Source organism: Nicotiana attenuata, unplaced genomic scaffold (assembly GCF_001879085.1).
Source record: "Nicotiana attenuata strain UT unplaced genomic scaffold, NIATTr2, whole genome shotgun sequence".
NCBI lineage: Eukaryota > Viridiplantae > Streptophyta > Magnoliopsida > Solanales > Solanaceae > Nicotiana > Nicotiana attenuata.
In genome coordinates, this window is record NW_017670831.1 from 362,460 (window position 1) to 381,577 (window position 19,118).

Sequence of the window (19,118 nt, forward strand, 5' to 3'; positions counted from 1 at the left end):
AGGCCTGGCGTCGCCAGCCTAACGCCTGGTTCTTCTTGGCTTTATCCTGGCGTCGCCAGCCTAACGCCAGCTTCAAGCCTGGCCTTTGCATTGCTTTGCCTTCCTAACACCAGCTTCAAGCTTGGCGTCGCCAGGTTCTCTCATTCGCTGCTCCCGCGCACGCTTTCGACTTGCAAGTCTCCTTTTTCTTCTACTTTCATCTCCAATTCACCTACACATAAAATGGATCCTATTACACGCAAATAAGGTGTACTCGTTAAAGCGTATAAAAATGCAAGGCGAATAATGTGCTAAACCATGAATTATAGCGACACATCAATACCCCACACTTAAATATTACTCGTCCTCGAGCAATCAAACTACACTCATAGACAAAACCTATTAAGCAATTCCCTTAATTCATTATACCAAGAATCTTTAAAATAGTTTAAGCACAAAGGTGTGACATCCTCGCCTCAAGATTCGAATCACAAATTCCATGCCTTTTTCACAATTCACTTACTTACTCTAACATGGAAGTCAACAACATTATCTTTGCTTTATGAATCATGTGCCCTCACCCGATCAAAGAGCTTAGTTCCACACACAATGAACTTTAATAACGTAGGAACTCAAGATAGGAAAAAATCACTCGCACTCTGAAATAACCTTCATATGCCCCAAATGATGCACCATAAGCTTGCCCGTAGTGTAATACTCCACTAATCGAGTTCACTCAGTCTAAGATCAAATAGGACTTTCATTAGTTGTAATGTAGGCTGCGGGTCGGGTAGGATACATTTGGATATAAGTGACTACACCTCCCTTAAGCACTTTAATACACACACTTTAACCTTCAAGCCCATACTTATGTCAAACCAAAACTCCAACTTCACTATATTTTACCCTCTACTTCTTTAAGCACCAGTACATCAAAAGCCACCACCATCAGGAATTATTTTTCATACACTACATCTATATATATATTTTTTCTTTTTTTTCTTTTTCTATCCAAATGGCTTTTATTGACACATTTTTTTCTTTCAAACGGTGCACCTTTCTCCTTATTTCACTTGTTCCGCTCAAAAGCCCACCCACCACCCCACACTTTAACTTCTCCATAATTCCTCACAATTCAAGTACTCATGAGAGGTGACAAGGTTCAAATATATGGTCGTTTCAAACAAAGGTGTACGGCTTGTAACGTGGTTACCAAAGAAACATGATTATAGGCTCAAGGGAGTTAACTATAATACATAACATTTAGGTGGGTACTCTATATATATCTGGCTTAACAAAGAACAACCTATATCACTTCTCAGACTGAACAAGACTACTATTTCGCTTTGCACACATACGGGGCAAGTTCTAGACATCAAATGCAATGCACAGAATACATACACACCTCACACGGACATGGCACATAACTCATTTAGGATTGATTTTTATCACGACACTCCAGTCAAAACAGTTAAGCAAATTTAAGAATCTACGATTTAAGGTATTTATACTAGAGTCAAAAATTGAGCCTAAACATCATAACCAGAGTACTGACTATTCTTAAGGCATCACAAAGCTCAAAGATATTGTTGCGATTAAATGCATAGCCACGCAGTTCTCCTACTCCTAAAAATTAACACTAACTACACCCGATTTAACTAAAAACCCTTGGAAAAGAACCGCAGCTTAAAGAAAAACCAAGGGAAAATTACTACACTACCTACAAAAAAAAAATATTTTTGGTATTTTCTTTAGACTTATTTCCCTCAAGAAAACTGTCTAGGAGATCCATCGTCGGGAAAAGTCAACATTTTTATGTTTTTTTTATTTATATTTTCAACCTAACAACAACTAACAAGAAAAACAAGCTAACGAAAATGACACTTACTACAACAACAAAAACAACTAACAACTACTAATATCTACAAGTTCCCACCCCCTCACTTATATCATGCATTGTCCTCAGTGCATGCACAATTTGACAAAACAAGAAAGAAAAAGATTAGGGTGCAAGGAAACTCCCTTATCAAGCAGCGTCTTCATTCTCTGACGCTCTCCACTCTTCATTATGTTCGTCCTCCTCCTCATCATCATCTCCCTCACCATCTGACTACTCTGGCTCAGCCTCAGACTGTTCGGTGTGTTGATAACCTCATCATCGGGGAGTCTATATCCATCTCCTACCCCAACCAGCTGCTGGGCATGAGCATTGAGCGAGTACCGCTGCTCCAATTCAGTCATCTCCTCAGATGTGGCCGGGCGACCCCCTATCCGCAGTTGCAAATCCATCATCCCATAGAGATGGGCCATAAAACTATCATCACGCGCATTACGCTCAGCACCTGTCAATGAAGGCATAACAGTCTCGTCTTTCAGCCTGAGATTTGTGATGTCCGTTTGTCGAATGGGCTGATCGATGGTGTGGTCAAACTCAGGCTCCTCCTCAACCCTCTCCACTACTACAAAAAGGACCTTTTAGCGGCAATAAAAAATAGCATTGGCGGCAATAACAATAGCCGCTATATCATTTACCGGCAATTGATCTTTAGCCGGTGATGCCGAGGTCGGTAAAGCCTTTAGCGGCATTTCTGTCAAAAGCTGGTAAAAGGTATAACTTATTGCCGCTAAAACGCATATGCTTTAATGGCAATTGTTTGCGGCAATTATTATGGCTGCTAAACCCATTCTAAAAACGACTAATAATGCTCCTTTAACGTCCATTTTTATAGCCACTAAATTCAAAATATTTGTCGCTAAAAGTCCATACCTTTAGCGGTAATTGTTTTGTGGCAATTAAAGTGGCAACAATATCTCTTCTAAAAACGTATTAGTATGCCCCTTTAGCGTCCATTTTAATGGATAGTAAAGTCAATTAAATTGCCGCTAAAAATCATCTTTAATAGCAACATAATGGTTACAATATCCCTGTATAAACGTCTTAATCCTGTTAAATTAGCACTAAAATTCACAAGCTATAACGGTAAGTTTAGCCACCATTAATAATAGCTACTACATTCGACGAAAAAAATAATGCAAATAACAAAACATATTGATACTAATTCATAAAACTATAGTATATCTCGTTAAATCTTAACAAACAAAAGGAAGTACTAATCCAAAATATTAATATCACAAAACCTTAAAAAATAACTCATATTGTTTGAAGTAAATAGCTAATGTCATTATATAACTAATCTTAACGAATAACAATCTTCAAATAATCTCTGAAACTCTTCGTCATATTGAAATCTTCCACCCGCTAAATTATCGAACATCAGACTGTATGACCTGAAATTATAAAATAACTATGTCAATAGGAAGTAAATGTTGCCAAACAACAAAGCTGATAATAGTTTGCGAGGTTATGAAACTAAAAGTTCATAACCAGAAAGGGACACAAGCAAAATTGCAAGAATCTGCTTCATTAATGTCCCAAAAGTATGTATAGTGTTATCTATGAAGTATTTTAGTATATCTGTAAATGCATATCATACAAGCAAACATATCAAATCAGCCTTTTGAGCATATCATACAAGCAAACATATCAAATATGCCATAAAGTACTATTCCGAGTTTCATCCTGAAGCACAAAATTTCCAGAATCTATGGTGAGCAATCCTGAGTTGTTCAATATAGGTGTATTCGGATTGTCTATCCATAATTTCTTATCTTATGGATCACCTGCATACCATATTCCGAGATAATTTTTATCCGTTTGTGGGATAGAGAATGATCCTAACTTGAACTTTCCACCTTCTGAATCAAGTACTTGTGAGTGATTGAGTTCATCACCAGGCTTCATTGAGGTTATTGCAGCTACAGATGAAAGGTTAATGATACATTTTTTGCTGCAGAATAAGGTCAAGATGAGGAAGAAGATGTGACTGGCTAAAGATTCCATTTTGGCAGCTAGAGACAAAAAAAATAGTTGCCGCAGGTTACTACTGCTGTGAATGCAAATGGTGATGCTACAAATGCTGCAGGTGTTAAGGCAGTGATCGAAGATTTTATACAACCTCAAAAGTTGGTGGACGATCAGGCTACTGTTGGTGTTCAAGCAGCACGTTTGAGGGTTGGTAATACTGGTGGTGTTCGAGCTAAACCAGGGATTCATACTGTAAATGATAGATTTGTAGTGAATGNGGATGCATAGTAGGTGCAGAACAGGCGAAAGGAAATTGCGGCATGCTAAAATCAGAAATTGAACCTTATAGACATGGTTTCTAAATGCAGTTTGAATTATGCAGAATGGCGTTGGAACAATCCTATAGGCATGATTTCTAGGTAGAGTTGAATATGCAGAATTGTAACAATCCTATAGGCATGGATTCTATATGTAGTTGAATATGCAGAATTAGAACAGTCCTATATGCATGATTTCTACCCTTTGCATGCATAGATACCCCAACCCCGTTTCACTAGCCAGCCCCGAGTATTCTTTACAAATTATTACAAACTAGAGTAACAAATACATCAGAAAAATACAAAGAAAGTAAGTGCAGCCCTAAAAGGCCTGATTCTTGACTTCCTGCCTGAATTATGAGATTAGACCAACTCAAAGACCATCGATCCAAAGCCTTTCTCCAATTTGAGTGTGTCAGAGTTCCCTAAGAGCCTCAATGGGACCGCGGGCAGTGCTCACACCCAAACTGTATTACCAGAATAGGGACAAGTGCAGTGTGGAAGTGCCAGCCCTCAAGTGTCCAAGTTCAGAGGGAGCTCAATGGGTCCCAAGGCAAGGCTCACAAGAGGGGGGGGGGGTCAGAACTTAAGTCTAAGAGAGAGTGCAAGTGAAGAAACAAAGTTTTAAAGATCTAGGAAAGCACAGGAGAGGGGAAGAGGGGCTGGGAAACAATTACAGGATTGAGGATTTCACACAAAGGGGTTCAGGGATTGGGGATCACAAAGAGCCTATGTACTTAGGCATTAGCTAAGTCTGGGCATACACACCAATAGAGAGTGCTGTTATGATGGCAGAATCAACAAGAATACACAACATATGATGGTGACATAGAGGTTATGATTCCAGGGGAATCAAGTTTGAGTCATAGACAGTAATACTTAATACTGTCATGCCTCAAACAAACCATTAGCATCAAACACATTTTGGATGCATAGTAGGTGTGGCTGTATATGGGATTGCTACCGTCGCCGTGAATGATCACCTCTTGGTGATTCCACTCAAACTTCACTGCCTGATGTAGTGTTGATGCTACGGCCCCAGCAGCCTGAATCCAGGGTCGTCCCAACAGCAGATTGTAAGATGCCGGCACGTCTATCACTTGAAAATCAACATCGAACCAAGTAGACCCGATTTGCAAACACAGGCTAATTTCCCCAATGGTGGACCTTTGGTTTTAGGACATACCTGAGGCATGCTCCTCTACTCACAACTTGTATGGAAGGACCTTCCTCCCCCTCCTCCTCGAGAACGACACAACAATCCGTATCATCATCCTCTAGGAACAAATTCTTTACCGCTGCCAGTGGTTCCTCTTCTTCTAACCCATAGATAACATCGGACGGCTAGAAAGTCTGTTCCAGGTGTGGTATTGGCTGCTCCAGCGGATAGTAAGGACAGCGGATAGTAGAAACCATGTCTATAAAACCATGTCTATAAAACCATGTCTATAGGATTATTGCTTTCCTTCATTGCCGCTTTAAATTATGAAACTGTTTTATTTACTGCTTTCTTAAACGTGCAAATACGTGACAACATCCCTTTAATTGTTGCATAATCATGCTCAACATCATATTCCACTTGTGCCAAACAAATCCTATAGCAACGCTTATAATGAGTGGTTGCGCTCTTCTGATATTATTACCCCCTAAATCCGGAAAAGGCATATTTGCGGTAAAACCAGTCGATCAACGGTGTAGTCGACGGTTCCGTTTCTTTCCCCCTTGAGTTGTCCACTCAAGGGTACCAGTCTAAAACCCCATAGAAACCTTACTATGTTTAACTGTGCATGCATCATGGTCAAACCTAGCCGAGTCAGTTATGTTGTCCCCATAATGACTCTTTAAGATAGTCTTGTCCAATGTCCACTGGGTTTCCCTAAACCCAAACGGACATCATCACGTTCTGTGCATTTATTTAGAGAACTAAATGCTTCATGCTAATCATTGATATTAAATAGTCGAGTCCGATGGGGGAAGGGTCTAACCTTATTTGCCTTGCAGAAATATGAGGCACGAAATCCCCAGATTCGGCATGGTTACCAACATCCACCCGAGACTGCTAAGCTGGTGGAAGGATCTTCATTCCAGTGACCAGACTCTCGTCCGAAGATATCTAGGGAATCTACCCTCCCTCCTAGAAATCCAACCCAACAACAAGATCACAGAAGCTGCTACTCTATTTTGGGATTGTAAGAGGTCCGTATTCCGCTTCGGGGTAATTGAGATGACACCCTTGCTAGAAGAAATAGGAGGATTAGCCGGTTTGGTATGGGAGACTCCAGGTTTATTGATGCCTGAGAACTGCAAGGGCGGTGGTTTCCTCAAAATGATGGGTCTGAAGAAGAATCTAGAACTAACATGCCTCAAAGAATCGTATATCCCCTTTGACTATTTGTACGAGAGGTACGGTCACAGCAAATCCTACCGTACCTATCCTGATGAGTTTGCCATCACCTCATTAGGGCATATTCATCGTAGGGTCTTTGTATTCATGTTCTGTTTTCTGTGGTTGATTGTGTTTCCAATGAAGAAAGCAAGAATCCACACCCGACTAGCCATGGTCACTAAAACCTTAATGGAAGGAATTGGAGGGCAACCATTCAGCATTGTGCCCATGATCATCGCGGAAATATACCGAGCCCTAGAAAAGTGTCAACGGGGAGCTAGTCACTTCGAAGGCTGCAATTTGCTACTTCAGCTGTGGCTCATGGAGCATCTACAAAAGGGTGAATATCGACAAGAGATTCAACGAAGGCACAGGGACGATCATATCGCTTTCCATCACCCAAAGCGAATGAATTATATCCCTGATATGTTTGCTCAGCCAGAGGATGCCAAAGGATGGTTCGAACTATTTGATAATTTGACTAAGGACCAGGTACAATGGATGTTCGAGTGGTTTCCGACCTAGGAGTTCATCGCCCGATCCCGAGACGCGCCTTTTCTGATATTATCGGTCTGAGAGGAACGTACCCTTACGTCCCTCTTCGAGTTATGAGGCAAGCTGGTAGGAAGCAGGTTGTACCCAGGGTCGACAAGATGAGTCACTTCCGAGCTGACTTCCAGGATGATGATAGCCCTTACAAGTGCCAAGCTCAGCATATGTGGCACTACAAGATCGTCATGGGGAAAGATACCATCGAACCAGATAGATACCATGTTGGCTGTACTCCCTACTATTCAGGCTAGTTGGAGGATAATCATAATGGTCTAGGCCAGCCTGAGTTTGTTCGAGGTCACAGGATCATAGATGAAAAGGCCGAGGCACAGGTCAAATACAACCAACTACGCAAGAGAATCCGGGAGTGCGAAAGTGAGCACCGTGAGCTACAATAAGCTAATCAAAAGTTAATTGAGGAATAGAAGGACATGGCCATCAATGCCAACAAGCAACTGGGATACCTGGAGCGAGGCATAGTGGAGCTGAAAAGAAGGTTTCTCAAAAGGGCCGAAGACTGTCAGAATGCGGAGGGGAACGAAGGCGGACATTTAGCCAGAGCCTACTTGCTGCTGGGACTTCGCGAGTTGAGAAAGCTGTTCGATGGAGCCAGGATGCCGAATCTGGGGAAGGTCCTTCTGGGACCAAATAGATAGGAGTTTTCTTCTTTTTATGAAATGTAATAAGGCCAATGGCCATTAGTGACTTTTATTTCCTGTATTTAGTGTCGATTTGGGATTCGTCTTATTTTATATCAATAAAATGAGGCATTTAGCATTCCAAGTTCTCCAAATCAACTTGTCGCTAGGCCTACCTCGGGCACAAAGAGGTTCCCAAATTAGGACACGCTTTACATTCTCGCACTATGTGTTTAAATATCGCAACATCTTTTTATGATCCTCACTGACTTGTTACCTTTTTTGTTTTTACTTTTAATTTATTTATTCCCCTCCCCAAAGGTTAGTTCGTGCACTCTGGAAACATCATCTTATTCCACGAGATCCAGGGGCCCTGCACCCACTCCTCCTCTTAGTCCTAAAGAACTTGTTCTTAGAAGACAATGATATAGATTGTTGTGTCATTCTCGAGGAGGAGGGGGAGGAAGGCCCTTCCATACAGGCTGTGAGCAAAGGGGAACGCCTCAATAACTGGACCATCAGGACAACCAGAGCCCGACGAGCCTCGGGGTAGCAAGGCTAAAACAAGCATTATTCAGTGTTTTATTTACTAAATGACTTTCTTTTCGCATTTTAATTCCCGCAATAAGGTCTTCAATGTTCAAAACAGTTATGAAATTTATCAAAGTATTTCGACTTTTCTTATGAATCAATACTCATTATTATTTTCTCTCATTACTTTACTTATACAGCATTACTATTACTTATCTTGATGAACCAATGACTGTGACATGCAATGAGACAACACAACAAACGGATATAGATTCATGGGAAGATGACATACCAGAGGAGATTGTTAAGGAAGTTGAGAATTTTGAAAACAGACCAAAGTCCAACCTGGACGAGACAGAAACTGTTAATCTGGGGGACGAAGAGAATGTCAAAGAAACACGAATCAACGTTCACTTATAGAAGAAATACACAGAATTTCTAAGAGAATATGAGGACATATTCGCCTGGTCATATGACGACATGACGGGCCTGAGCACGTCTATTGTGGCTCACAAACTGCCAACCGATCCGACATGTCCGCCGGTAAAGCAGAAGCTCAAAAAGTTCAAACCGAATATGAGTCTGAAAATCAAGGAAGAAGTCACCAAGCAGGTCAAAGCCAAGGTCCTCAGGGTAGTGGAATACCCAACGTGGTTAGCCAATATCGTGCCAATACCAAAGAAGGACGGGAAGGTTAGAGTTTGTGTCTACTACCGAGATCTCAACCGGGCCAGTCCGAAAGATGACTTTCCTTTACCAAACATATACATCCTGATCGACAATTGCGCCAAGCACGAATTGCAATGGTTCGTGGATTGTTTCGCTGGTTACCATCAGATTTGGATGGATGAAGAAGATGCTGAGAAAACGACTTTCATTACGCCGTGGGAAATGTACTACTACAAGATGATGTCGTTTGGGTTAAAGAATGCAGGGGCCACCTACATGAGGGCTATGACCACCATTTTTCATGATATGATACACAAGGAGATCGAGGTGTACGTTGATGATGTTATCATCAAGTCCAAGAAGGCCACCGATCACATGGAAGATTTGAGAAAGTTTTTCAATAGGTTGCGAAGGTACAACCTGAAACTGAACCCCGCAAAGTGTGCATTTGGGGTTCCCGCTAGAAAATTACTTGGGTTTATTGTGACTCACCGAGGAATAGAGCTGGATCCATCAAAGGTCAAAGCTATTCAAGAATTGCCACCGCCAAAGAATAAGAAGGACGTGATGAGTTTCTTGGGGAGACTCAACTACATCAGCCAATTCATAGCATAGTCTATAGTTATCTGTGAGCCAATCTTTAAGATGCTAAAGAAGGATGCCACTACCAAATGGACTGATGACTGCCAAAAAGCTTTCGACAGAACCAAGGAATACCTGTCAACACCACCAGTTTTGGTCCCGCCCGAGCCAGGTAGACCTTTACTACTCTACATCGCAGTATTAGATGGTGCCTTCGGTTGCGTCCTGGGGCAGCATGATAAAATGGGGAGGAAAGAGCAGGCCATTTACTATCTCAGCAAGAAGTTCACTCCGTACGAGGCCCGGTATTCTCTGTTAGAGCGTACATGTTGTGCTCTGACTTGGGTAGCCCAGAAGTTGAGGCACTACTTCTGTGCCTATACTACATACCTCATATCAAGGATGGATCCTCTAAAGTACATCTTTCAGAATCCCATGCCCACTGGCAAGCTAGCCAAGTGGCAAATCCTGTTGAGTGAATTTGACATTGCCTACGTGACTCAGAAAGCAATCAAGGGACAGGCACTAGCAGATCACCTTGCTGAAAATCCCGTGGATGGAGAATACAAACCCCTGAAGACGTATTTTCCTGATGAAGAGGTATCATTCATAGGAGCAGTCCTAGTATCAGAAATCGGTCAGCATTATCCGGTGTCTGCCAAACTCAGGTTCCCGTGCACGAACAATATGGCCGAGTGTGAAGCCTGCATCCTAGGGCTCAAGATGGCCATTGACATGAACATTCAAGAGTTGCTAGTAATTGGAGATTCAGACTTGCTTATACATCAGGTACGAGAAGAATGGGCAACCCAGAACTCCAAAATACTCCCGTATCTGCATCAGGTACAGGAATTGAGGAAGAGGTTCACAAAGACAGAGTTCCGACATGTTCCCAGAATCCAGAATGAGTTCGCCGATGCATTGTCTACTTTGTCATCTATGATACAACATCCAGACAAAAACTTCATTGATCCCATTCTGGTGAAAATTCATAATCAGCCAGCTTACTGTGCCCATGTTGAGGAAGAAGCAGACGGAAAACCTTGGTTTCAGGATATCAAGGAATATTTGACAAAAGGAGAATACCCAAAACTTGCAAATCCTATTCAGAAATGCACACTTCGGAGGCTGTCCAACAATTTCTTCCACAGTGGAGGAATCCTGTATAGGAGGACTCCTGATTTGGGACTACTCAGGTGTGTCGACGCAAAGGAAGCATCCAGACTACTAGAGGAGATTCACGCTGGGACCTGCGGTCCACATATGAACGGTTTTGTCTTAGCCAAGAAGATACTCCGGGATGGTTACTTTTTGGATGACTATAGAGACAGATTGCATCCAGTACGTCCAGAAATGCCATCGCTGTCAGATTCATGCCGACATGATAAAGGTGCCGCCGAATGATCTCAATGCAACAAGCTCACCTTGGCCATTCGCCGCCTGGGGAATGGATGTTATTGGTCCAATTGAGCCCATTGATTCAAACGGACACGGTTTATCCTCGTAGCAATCGACTATTTCACCAAATGGGTCGAAGCAACATCTTACAGAGCAGTAACTAAGAAAGTCGTGGCAGACTTTGTCCGTGACCGTATTGTTTGTCAATTCGGGATTCCAGAATCAATCATCACTGATAACGGTTCCAACCACAACAGCGACTTGATGAGAACCATGTGTGAAACCTTCAGGATTAGACACAAGAATTCTACAGCCTACAGGCCCCGAATGAATGGAGCTGTGGAAGCCGCTAACAAAAAATTCAAGAAGATATTGAGGAAAATGATAGAGAAGCATAAGCAATGGCACAAAAAGTTATCATTTGCTCTGTTGGGGTATCGCACCACAGTCCGCACATCAACTGGGGCAACCCCCTACATGCTGGTTTATGGTACGGAAGCCGTCATTCCCGTCGAGGTGGAAATTCCTTCTTTAAGGATCATACAGGAAGCTGAACTCGACGATGTAGAATGGGTGAAGAGTCGTTATGAGCAACTAGCCTTTATAGATAGAAAGAGAATGAATGCAGTGTGTCATGGTTAGCTTTATCATAACAGAATGTCCAGAGCCTTCAACAAAAGGGTCAAGCCGAGACAGTTCACACCAGGGCAGCTGGTATTAAAGAAAGTTTTTCCGCACAAAGATGAAGCCAAAGGGAAATTCTCTCCTAACTGGCAAGGTCCGTACATGGTTCACCAGGTTCTAACAGGAGGAGCCCTCATACTTGCAGAAATGGACGGAGAAGTTTGGCCAAAACCAATTAATTCAGATGCTGTCAAGCGTTACCACGTGTAATCTTTATTGTTTCTCCTAAATGATGTATTGAACTACGCCTGACCTGATTCCCGTTTAAGAGGGGATACGTAGGCAGCCCTATGGGTTCGGTCACAATTCAATAAAATTTTAATTTCCCCCCGCAATTGGAAACTGGGGCAGAATTTTGATGAGGACCCTCGAAATTCCGAAGTGATTTTAGCCAATCGTCTCAAGCAGCGGTTAGAAGCATCAACACATTTAAACTATGGGTGTTTAACGGGTGGGCCGAGCCGGTCCGGGCCTCTATTTTTTGGACCCGTACGGGTTACGGTCCGGGCCGGTTCCGGGTTGGTTCTTAACGGGTTTAACGGGTTCGGGTTCATCCGGGTGAAAATTGAACCGTAAGGGTTACGGGTTGAGGGGGCCGGGCTGGGTTTAGCGTATTTTTAATTTGTTTTTTGGAATTTCTTATAAATATTGTAAGTTATATTAATACAAAGTACTAACATAAAGAATACAAGGAAGATGGGAAAAAATTGCACTTATTGCTATTTGCAAGTGCTACTTTTATTTCATAATTCAAACTTACAAATTGAAAGGTTTACATTTTTAACAACAAGTAAATTCACCAAGTGTTTTAAATATATACCTCTAAAATGCAATATTTCACCTATATACATAGTGTAATTTTCGACGAACCACCCTTAGGACTATATAGCTTCGCCCATGCCCTTGTTTACATAGTTGACTGATCACATAATTGAATTGACAATATGAACAGATAAACAAAACACATAATACACATAGGTAAAAAAAATACCTTGGAAATCAACTAGGCTTTTTCCATGCGTTGAACAAAGTTAGATGAAATATCAACTGCTGATGCTCTTACCACAAAAATTATGGGTATTTGCTTTAATCTAGGGTTTCCAGGGAAAATCAATTGTAATCCTCTTGGTGTTGCAAATCGATTAATAACATTTGATTTTGCAATAATTATGGATCTACAAGAACATGTACAAGTACTGCTACTTGCCATTTTTTCTCTACTTTTTTTCCTGTTCAATTTCTTGCCCACAGAATTCGAAAATTAAAAAAAAAGAAAAAAAAAAGTATCCGTTTAAACCGGGACGGTCCGGGCCGCTTAATCCGGTAAGAGTTACTATTCACTCTTTCGGGTTCAACCGGGCCGGTTACCCATTTCAAAGAACTAAACCGGACCAACCTCCCTACCCAACCCAGCCTAGCCCCCTCTTACCGGTCCGGGCCGGTTCCGGGTTCTACCGGTCTGGGCCAGTCCGGAACCGGGTCAACCCGGCCCGTTTAACACCCTTAATTTAAACTGGAGCAGAATTTTGAGGAGGACCCTCAAAATTCCGTAGCAAGAGAAATTGCAATGACTTGAGTCACGTCACAGTCGTCGGTTCATCTGAAAGCTATTTTTTAAATATATACTTATGTCATATTTTTACAAATTCATGCATGTTTATTATCGAAATCGTTTTGTTCAGCGACGCTACCCCCAATGATACATACCGTATCACTAGATAAAAACCGAACAGGTCAAGCAAGGCCAGTAGGGATACGAACTAACCTCCCCTCTACAAAACTCACGATTTTTCTTTGGATGCAGACACTTGGATTGCGAAAGCATCTGACATACTATACGCTCACGAGACAAACGTTGTTCAGGAATACAACTCTCAGAATTATTGCATTTACCAGCATTTGTTATTTACGCACGCCGGCGACATTCCCCATATCGCAATGTCCCCAGCAGTCACAATATCGCAACCTGCTATCAGCTAAGAAACTCTATTACCATTTGCCATTTTACTGCATTTCTACATTGCATAAGGCTACCATTCTGCCTTCCGAGACTAAACACTGTCTCCATCTGCATTTCTGCATTGCATAAGGCTACCATTCTGCTTTCCGAGACTAAACACTGTCTCCATCTGCATTTCTGCATTGCATAAGGCTACCATTCTGCCTTCCGAGACTAAACACTGTCTCCATCTGCATTTCTGCATTACATAAGGCTACCATTCTGCATTCCGAGACTAAACACTATCTCCGTCTGCATTTCTACATTGCATAAGGCTACTATTCTGCCTTCCGAGACTAAACACTGTCTCCATCTGCATTTCTGAAAGATCGCCACTTTATTTACGCTTTCATGGCTGAAAGATCGCCACTTTATTTACGCTTGCATGGCTGAAAGATCGCCGCTTTATTTACACTTGCATGGCTGAAAGATCGCCACCTATTGCATTTCATGGGCTGAAAGATCGCTAAATACTGCATTCCATGGGCTGAAAGATTGCCGAATTATCCGAGGGCGTCATTGTTCGGAGGCACCATTCGCATAGCCCGAGAACGCCATGCCATGGCCTGAGGATCCCTTTAATCTTTTGCATATCATTATTCAAAGGCATCATGGTTCGGAGTCATCATTCTCATAGCCTGAGAGCACCATTTCATGGCCTGCGAATCCTTTATTATTATACGCTTCATGGCCCAAGACATCATGGTCTAAGGACGTCATCCTAACCGTCCAAAGACAACATTCATGGTCCGACGGGAATTTGCATCATGTTTAAATTTACGCACAATATACGGTTGTGTTACTTATTGGCAGGTGAACCAGCGAGCAACGACCATCTCGGCAGGAGCGATCCTGCTCCAGTTCCCGCAGCCCTATCAGACTTCAACCATTCACCCCGTCCTAAAATATTGCGTCCGTTCTTGAAAGTCTCCATCGGCATACTCCGCCAGCAGATCCTGAACAACATATGGCCTGATTCCTGTAAGACCAGGGATATGTAGGCAGCTCAGAAGCCAGAGCACGGCCGAACCTCTTCAAACCATTTCGTCTGTCGAAATTGGCCATCATATCTTTACCCGACAACTCTTTCATCCTTCCCGGGTAAAGAGGGGTAGCTGTTGATACCCAATTTTTCCCTGTATTTTTTCTTAATATGCAAAATACCTTCAAAATAGCATGTACATGCATATATAAGTATGTTCCAATGTTTTTTTATTTTTCCTAATTTGTAAATCAATTTATTGCCTTATTTTGTCAAGAAAAACCCAATAATTATTTCCAAAATTATCATTTTGGTAATTCATTTATTGGATTCTCATATTTACACTAAAATATAGCTAACATAATTTTTGTGCATTTATTACAAATTTATTTAGTATTTTAAAAGCTAATTGCATATAATTGCAATATTAGCCTCTTTAAGGTTTAATTGTGGTTATAATTATAAAATTGACTCCAGTATTTTTAATTTGATAATTACGTATTATTAATCATTTTAGTACCTTTAATTTATTTTTAGAAATTATTCTACTATTTTTATAAAATAAATAAGGGAAAAATGGCTATTTAAATATTAGCCCATTTTCATTTCAATTTTTAGCCTGATTTGGCACCCTAATTAGACCCAATCCTAAAAGCCAATTACCCAGCCCAAATCCTAATCTACCCAACCCACGACCCTTTTAAAGTAACCCGCACGGATCCTCATTCAATCCAGGTCGTTAATCAAAATGATCAACGGCCACCTTTTAACCTTTCCTTTTTAATTCCCCTTTACCCCCAAACCCTAATCACTTCTCACCGGTAGCCGCCCTTGAATCCCCCCTTCTCCCAAATTCTCTCTCAAACCTAGTCGTCGCCTTCTAACACCACCATAAAATCGCGTGAATCAATGGCTTCCAAAGCCATTAAAGGCCTGTATCTGCCTCATGTGACTCCTACATGCTCGATTATTATGGTTTCATGACCAGACTTTGAAGAAGCTTGGTCCAGACCTCCGATGCTTTCAGTTCTATGGCTGTTTTCGGCCATCTTTGACCTTGTTCCGGCCAGCCATGGCTATTCAAGCCTGACTCTTGGCTTTTCCTGCTCAGATCAATGACCTTCCAAGCTTTTCTCACCATCTAGGTTCTTCTGAAACCCTAACCTTCGAGGTTCTTCTAATTCTTTTAGATCCATTGAAGATCTGTGTTTTCTCTAAGCTTTTAAACGTTTTCTCAAAGTTTCTTTCAAAACTTTACCTTCAGAACCTTTATCTTTTCCGACTTAGGGTTTTGTTAAGTTATTTAGAAGTTTCTCTGATCTTTAGCACGTTCTACTATGTTTCTTTATGTTGTTCTTCTACTGGAGTGTGCATGTTAAAATCTTAGTTCTTTTTATGGTTTCTGATTTTATTTTCTTTGTTGATATTTTTGCCTGATTCTCTTTTCTTTCATCTCTATACTCGATTGATGGTAGAAACCCTAAAATTTGGGGGTTCATTTGAGTTTTGAGACTATTTGCTATGTGATTTGCTTGTTCCTCATCTCTGAACTTGTTTGGTTCAAACCCCTAATTTCTTTGGACCTATTCGAGTTTCTGAAGTTGTTTCATCTACTGCTCAACTGAGTTTCGAAATCTTTGTTTCAACTTTTGTTTCTTTGTATGATTCTGACTTCCTGCTAAACTCTATAAGATCTTTTACTTGACCCCTTTTTGCATGATATTGGATACTCCCTCTTCTCTGTTACTGAGGTGACTACCATGTTCCTATAATCCACTACTTACTGATTTTGTGATTCTATGACACTTCACTTTGTCATAGATTCAGCCTTGCATGCTTAATGTTCATGCACTCTTCATAGGCTAAATTTCCCTCTCAAAATAACCCTTAATTGTGGACTGGTTTCAGACCTCCTCGTGTAAGTTTGATTGATTCTTTCCTTATTTACTGATTTCCATGTTTCTTCGGTTGATTTGAAAGCTTTCCTTAGCCTTTCGGTTCTCCTTTTTCTCACTTGGTTTATTTGTTTATTCATGAATCAGTAATTTCGAATCCCTGACTCCTTGATTTACTATGCATTGATTGCCTCTATATTCTGCAGCTTAACTTTGTTTTCTTACCTTATTTGGTTAACCGAGTCTTTCAAAGATTCTTCCCTTAATTGAACCCTTATGTATTTACCCCTAATTGTCTACATTGCACAAGATGCTTACTTGATTTCTTTCCTTAAAAGTTTTTTGTCCACTACCGTTTGGTTTTAACCCCTTGATTAAAGGAAGTCTTTGATACTGATTGATTTTTACTTGATACACAGTTCCATAATTATTTTCTTGCCTTACTTTCTACCTATTTTCAAACTATAAATACCCGGCTTTTCCATTAACAAACAGACACGAACACTCTTAGTTTCTGAACTCACACTCACACTCCAAAGTATTCTCTCTTGTTACTTCTACTGTGGCCTGCTCTCAAGCCCTGCTACTTGCTTTTACTGTATTTTGCTCTTTGAAACTAGTATGTCCTGATTAAGATTTTCAGCAATCACAACAATGTGTTTATTTAATACTTTTACCCTCTTGTCTGCCTACTGTTTGTGTTTAGTTCAGTACTTATTTTAGCATGCTGCAATTTCCTTTTGCCTATTCTGCACCTACTATGCATCCTAAATGTGTTTGATGCTAATGGTTTGTTTGAGGCATGACAGTATTAAGTATTACTGTCTATGAGTCAAACTTGATTCCCTGGAATCATAACCTCTATGTCACCATCATATGTTGTGTATTCTTGTTGATTCTGCAAGCATAACAACACTCTCTATTGCTGTGTATGCCCAGACTTAACTAATGCCTAAGTACATAGGCTCTTTGCGATCCCCAATCCCTGAACCGCTTTGTGTGAAATCCTCAATCCTGTAATTGTTTCCCAGCCCCTCTTCCCCTCTCCTGTGCTTTCCTAGTTCTTTAAAACTTTGTTTCTTCACTTGCACTCTCTCTTAGACTTAAGTTCTGCCCCCCCCCCCCCCCTTTGTGAGCCTTGCCTTGGGACCCTTTGAGCTCCCTCTGAACTTGGACACTTGAGGGCTGACACTTCCACACTGCACTTGTCCCTATTCTGGTAATACAATTTGGGTGTGAGCACTGCCCGGGGTCCCATTGAGGCTCTTAGGGAACTCTGACACACTCAAATTAGAGAAAGGCTTTGGATCGATGGTCTTTGAGTTGGTCTATCTCATAATTCAGGCAGGAAGTCGAGAATCAGGCCTTTTAGGGTTGCACTTATTTTCTTTGTATTTTTCTGATGTATTTGTTACTCTGGTTTGTAATAATTTGCAAAGAATACTCGGGGCTGGCTAGTGAAACAGGGTTGGGGTAACTATGCATGCAAAGGGTAGAAATCATGCCTATAGGACTGTTCTAATTCTGCATATTCAACTACATATAGAATACATGCCTATAGGATTGTTACAATTTTGCATATTCAACTCCGCCTAGAAATCATGCCTATAGGATTGTTCCAATGCCATTCTGCATAATTCAAACTGTATTTAGAAACCATGTCTATAAGGTTCAATTTCTGCATTTAGATGCCATGTTTTAAAACAAGTTCTGCATTTAGAAATCATGTCTATAGGTTCAATTCCTGCATTTAGATGCCATGTTTATAAGTTTTAAAAGAAGTTCTGCATCTAGAAACCATGTCTATAAGGTTCAATTTCTGCATTTAGATACCATGTTTTAAAATAAGTTCTGCATCTAGAAACCACGTCTATAAGTATATAAATCAGCAACGTATAGAAAACATGCCTATAGGAGTTTCTAAATGAATCTGATTCGCTTCACCCATTGCTAGACATAAAATCAGTAATAATACATACCACCACCTACAGAGCCTGTAATCAACTTGTTAATTCCGCATCTCTTTTGGATAATCTAAGTCCCCCAATGTTAACGAGCATGCACTTTTATGATTTCAAACAATTTATTTTTTTTGAGCTTTACTGTCTTACCACCTTCTGAGTTCAATAGATACCATGCCTATGGGATCCCATCTGAGCACTTAGACAAACCTTAGAGTAATAATAAAAACTGAATCCGCTTCTGTTAATTATTACAACCAGCAGGCAGTCCTGATTCGGGCTTCTTATCTGAATTATGTAATAAACCAATATGCCCTAATCCTTTAGACTCCTTCATATTTAATTCTAATCAGACCTAAGCAATACGTGCAAGACATGCTATTATGTGCTTTTTTTTTTCCTGTGCAAGGAGGTATAATTGAGCCTTATATGTTTATATGTCTCCCCAAATATGCAGTATGTGTTTTGTATGTCGCCTTAGAATTTTACCTTTGAAACTCCAAATAAGCCTAATATCCTTCCCTTTTAGGATTAGTTGTCCTAAGTGCCTCCGGGACTGATAGGATTGGGACGGATAATAGCATGCATTAAGTAATCGATACCAATCCGCGCTTTAAATACCTTAACGGGGTGGGATGAGTAGATATGGATATGATGACCACGCGATAATGTCACGTGTA